General features: G+C 36.8%; 1 long non-coding RNA gene across 7 annotated transcripts; it reads right to left on the bottom strand.

The window, feature by feature from the left end:
• Positions 1-1,087: 1,087 nt before the first annotated feature.
• Positions 1,088-5,170, bottom strand: LOC111409906. Of its 7 annotated transcripts, none has more exons than XR_002705578.1 (7): positions 5,045-5,170; positions 4,458-4,558; positions 4,240-4,290; positions 3,199-4,127; positions 2,238-2,741; positions 1,940-2,151; positions 1,088-1,807 (listed from the first exon to the last, which is right to left on the bottom strand). It is a non-coding gene; the product is annotated as an uncharacterized LOC111409906 (long non-coding RNA). The 7 variants fall into 7 exon arrangements; XR_002705577.1 differs by lacking the exon at positions 4,458-4,558 and having other exon boundaries at positions 1,089-1,807; positions 3,199-3,950; positions 4,045-4,127; XR_002705582.1 differs by lacking the exon at positions 4,458-4,558 and having other exon boundaries at positions 1,089-1,807; positions 3,199-3,313; positions 3,544-4,127.
• Positions 5,171-5,176: the final 6 nt, after the last annotated feature.

Here is a 5,176-nt window from a genome sequence, read left to right on the forward strand (position 1 = left end):
CCTTACTGTGATTGGTGAAAGTAGAATTCAGAAATTCAAGAACACTAATAAATAAAACTCAAGAAATCTCATCTAGATCACTAATTTGTAAAAGTAGAATTCAAGAATAATACGCTCTCTTAAAGTTATGAATGCTCATCAGCAGTACAATTATGTTCCTCGTCTTTAGTCTTTAGCCTAGACACCTAGAGAAGTCCAAGTGCCCAATGAAGGATGAAATAATTTCTATATCTTTAAGTGTGAGAGTATGAAATGATTTTTGCATTATAGAGGCAAAGGAGAAATTAAATAAATAGAACTTAAATTGGAGTCCAAGATTCTATTCACATTCATCTAATCACTGTTCTCTAAGCAATTCAATTCAGCTTAGCAAACCATCTTTGAACCAAAAGTTAACTAGCAAAAAGCCTCTGGTAGCAGGGAGCCTAAACCACTCATCCAAGTGTAATGCGCAAAAATGATGAAGTCTAAGACTAAAAAACAAAAAATGAGCAAGTAGTATTTCAAAGTTTTGCTTCCATAATGTAGAGTTAATTGTTCCTATGGTCACTGAACTTAAGTTCACGTCTTTGATTGACCACTGAACTTTAAAATGTCGAGTTTTGGTCTCTGAACTTAGGTCCATGTCTTTGATTGACCACTGAACTTTAAAATGTCGAGCTTTAGCCACTGAACTTTGAAAAATGTCGAGCTTTGGCCACTGAACCTTGAAAAATGTCGAGTTTTGGTCACTGAATTTAGGTTCATGTCTTCGATTGCTCATTGAAGTTTAAAATGTCGAGTTTTGACTACTGAACTTTGAAAATGTTGTACATTACTCACTGAACTTTGAAAAATATTGTACATTATTCACTGTAAATTCGATATTTTTCAAAGTTCAACAGTTATGCTAGTGAGTAACGTACGACATATTCCAAAGTTCAATGGCTAAAACTGGACATTTTAAACTTCAGTGAGCAATCGAAAATATGGACCTAAGTTCAATGACCAAAACTCGACATTTTTCAAAATTCAGTGACCAAAACTCGACATTTTAAAGTTCAGTGATAAATCAAAGACATGGACCTAAGTTTAGTGATCAAAACTCGACATTTTAAAGTTCAGGGGCCAATCAAAGACATGGACCTAAGTTCAATAACCATTGGAACAATTAACTCCATAATGTAAGAGTGTGGACTGTTGAGTGCGGCTTCTACTGGAACGTAGCCAGAATACCGATTAGAAACTAGGATTGGATAATTGGGAATTTGGGATCCATTAGGAATTTAGGCTTAAGCGTTGCTTGGGCTGGGTTTTCAAAGACAAGTTCAAAAATTAGGAACTTAGGAGATAGAGGGCTGAATTTCAATTTTCTAAGAAAACCAAAATACCCAGTGGGGCAGGTGCCCCCACTGGGCCTGTCATAGCTCTGCCCTTGAATCCCACAAATGACTAGTCAAGGTCTCAAGGAACACAACTGTTGATTTGAAGTTCAAGTCTGCCTAAATACTGTTAAGACTTTTTTAGGAAAAAAACAAAACAAAACCTAGAATTCTGTAAGATTATATTTTGTTCATAGGGATAGATGAGATGGCCAAATTCATTACGTTCCCTAAAAACCCCAGGATGAAGTAGCCAACCCAGAACCTTTCTACTAAAATAAGAATTTCAGGCCACCAAGATGGGCCTCTTACGACTGGCAAAGGCAAGCTTTGTCATTCAATTATGCTGCTACTAATAGAAAGAATCTCATTTACTTGTTGCACTTTGACATGTCACTTGCTGAAACTCCTTCGGCAGCAGTTGTCCCTTCCATGATAAGACCCTCCTATTAAGAAATGTCCAAACACAAATTTAATTGGAAGTTAAAGATATGTGACTGCACAAACAGCAGAAACAATATTAACGTATCCATTTTTTCAAGGATTGACGAGAGAAAAGCGCAGACTTGTAAACCAACCTTTGCCAGGTAAAGAAGTTGGTCACAATCCTCTTTTTGGGCCTTCTCTAGTGCCTTATCCTGAGCTGTTTTCTTGTCCAAAGTCCTAAGAACTTTCAGCTGTCTTCCTTTTAGGAAAGATACCTAAACCAGATACAGCATTGGCTACTGAAAATGCAGCATTAGCAGCATCTGTTGTTTTAAACTTAAGAAATCCAGTCCCCCTGGGTCACCTGCAGAAATGTAGCCGGATGTTCACAAAAGAACAATGATGAATAAAGAGATCTTGAAGCAGATTTAGTCAAATACTTGTCCTTACTTGGTCACTTGATGAAGAACGGGAAAAAAAGACTGCACTTCAACAAATGCAGAGAAACATTGTTTCACTTCTTCATTGTCAATGTCATAAGGAAGATTGGTTATGAAAACAGTGCTGAGCAAGTCGTCCTCTGCTTCAGTCGGACAAATTTGTTCACTTCCCAAAGCATTCACTTGTTCTACTCCATGGGAACTGGATGCATAACTGATTAATCTTGTAATTGAACAATTTCATTGCCCTTTTTCCCCTCAGATGACTCTGGGTCATCATTACCAGAAGTGGCTGCATTTCTAGAAGATGATGAAATGAACCTCTTGAGTACGTTTCTTGCAACTTCTGCTTCCACGTCAAAATCAACTTCATAAGTACTATCATCTACTTCAACTGAATCCAACTCGTCAGCTGCATTATCAACACTATGAGATTGTGATTTTTTTGTGACTTCCAAATCAGCATCCTCCGAATCACTACTACTGCCATCTTCTCCATCAGTGTCGTGCTGTCCTGTAAAATCCACAATTTAAATAGAGTATAATGTAATCATCTTGATCCCCAAAGCAAAAGATATCGAGTCACCAAAAATGTGTCACCCAATAAATGTTGGGGGAATTTTCATGAGTTCAATTAAGAAACACAGTTCCAAAGCTCATAAATTTGCAAATATGATTAAACAAAAAAACTTCGGTCAATTATTTACTACTGTGTAATTCTTCAACAAATCAACTTTAAACAAGATGGATCAGAAGAAAAGCTTTGATTTTGTTCCTCTTAACTCGAGCGATATTGCAAAATACAAGCAAAGACTGATAAGACTCAAACTTTAAACGAGGTGTGTTGATAACAGATTACAACACTGTCGAAGCACCCAAATTTTTAGTATTTGGCCAATTAAGGGGAAAAAGAAATAGAATAGAAAGCGTATCATAAGTTAAGGGATTTTGATAATTAAAGAACAAATTACCGTCCTCTAAGGCGGCAACAGAATTACTGCCAGATGTACAAACCTATTTTGGAACAGCCCAATCAACAGCAATGGGTCTTTAAACAAATTGTTTCCTATTAAATTTCTTGATAGCCTGTATATGGAGTAAATGAGTGTGTCAGAGTAATAATCACCATCCGCCAGTGGAAGCTGATTCTAGAAATGAAGGCTAATTAAATGTATTGAAGGCTCTTTAAAGGTCAGCCAAGCTAAGGCCAGGAGTCATATAGATGCTCTTACCTTAGATGTCAACATGTGTTACAAAGGTGTTCCTAAAGCTATAAAAATGCATATCTTCAGAGCTTTAAGAAACAAAAAGTATACCCCAGGAAGTGGGTTGTAGAATCTTATATTTTCAAATTCCTTCCATTGCCAAATAACATTGATAACATCTTTCCTCGTACTAATATATCCCAAGAAAGTCCAAATTAGATCTAATAAAAGAGATCTCAATCTCAGAATAAGTATGCCCCAGACTGACTAGAAGAAGCATGCCCAAAGATACTCTTAAATTATGATCTCTCCAACCCATATTCTCCTGAATATTGATCTATTTTAGTCTTTTTCTCCATTTTTGATCTCTTGAAATTTCTTAGTTAAGCAGCAGTCAGGCTACTAATCAAGGCTGGGGGCTTGCATCACCAGAAGGATAAGGTTAGCTTCGGCATTTAAGAACAGATACAGCTTCCCCCTTCGACATGAATTTAACAAATGCAAATCCTTTAATTAACCTGCAAGAGTTAAATCAAGAGTGCAAACTTGAAACTGAAACCATAAGTAAATTGGGAGTGAATTACAAATAATTGCATGTCATTATATATCTACCCAGTCTCAGAATTTTGAGGAATAAAAACTTCCCACACACATCCTACAGAAGCAAACATATCTTTTATCTCAGCAGCTTCAGCCTGCAATCAATAACTCACAGAAGAAATATTCCTTTATCATGTATTGTTGAAAACAATAAATATAAGAGAGTGATTTACTGTAAATTGTTAAATTTCAAGAGAAGAAAGTAACCTTGAATGGGAGATTCCTCACTATGAGTTTCCACTTCTGAGTTTTAGAACCCTGGTCAAGACATGCAAGCATAAAAGGACCTTGAGTCCCTCAACCACAAATAAATGGAGGAAAGAATTCTCCGCAGATTGATGTTAATCGCAGTAGTGTCAGGGATATAACAAGAAGTACGTCATGTTAGAACTTCAAACAAATCAGTTGATGGTCAATGACATAACTGTACAACTTACAGACCAGAAAGCACCGTGCTAATATATCGGTATATAATCAAGATTGCATCTTTTGACATAATGGCTTCCACACTAGCATGGTGCTTCACCTAGAACACTTCAACCATAAGTTAGAGATGAACTCTAGGGATTTAGTGAGTAAACAATTTGGTAGTGTGTACATTGACAACTGATTTTGTTGTGTTCTATGAGTGAGGTAGGCAGCAGAGAATCAGATGTTGGAAGCCAAGACCTTCCCTCATTTTTTGAGGTCCGTGTGTTTTGATGCACATTTAGTAAGTGCAGGGAAGCCATTGTTACACAACAAACAATGCGTAGTTGATTTACAAAATCAAAGGTGTAGCAGACTAATCATAGGCAGCATTTGAAACCCTTGGAAGTTCAGACTTCAGACTCAAATTGTGAGACTACCATTTAAAATCACCGGAAAGTGGAAAGCAATGGATTACACTATGTGATTTCATCTTTGATGCACTAATTTTAATGAAGTTTGACAACTAGTCACAAAAAGCAAAAATTAGTTAGTCAATTGCTTCATATAGGCAGACAAATCGTTCTAAAAACAGTAACCCTACCTCTCCACCAAGTTGGCGTGCCCAAATAGATTGCCCGTGTATCTCCTTTTGGTGCAACGCATGCACAGGCTGATTTTACACTCGTAAAAAGTACAGAAGAGGCATCCATTTTACTTCCATCTTGAGATAGCC

This window comes from Olea europaea, chromosome 15, assembly GCF_002742605.1.
Source record: "Olea europaea var. sylvestris chromosome 15, O_europaea_v1, whole genome shotgun sequence".
Classification (NCBI taxonomy): domain Eukaryota; kingdom Viridiplantae; phylum Streptophyta; class Magnoliopsida; order Lamiales; family Oleaceae; genus Olea; species Olea europaea.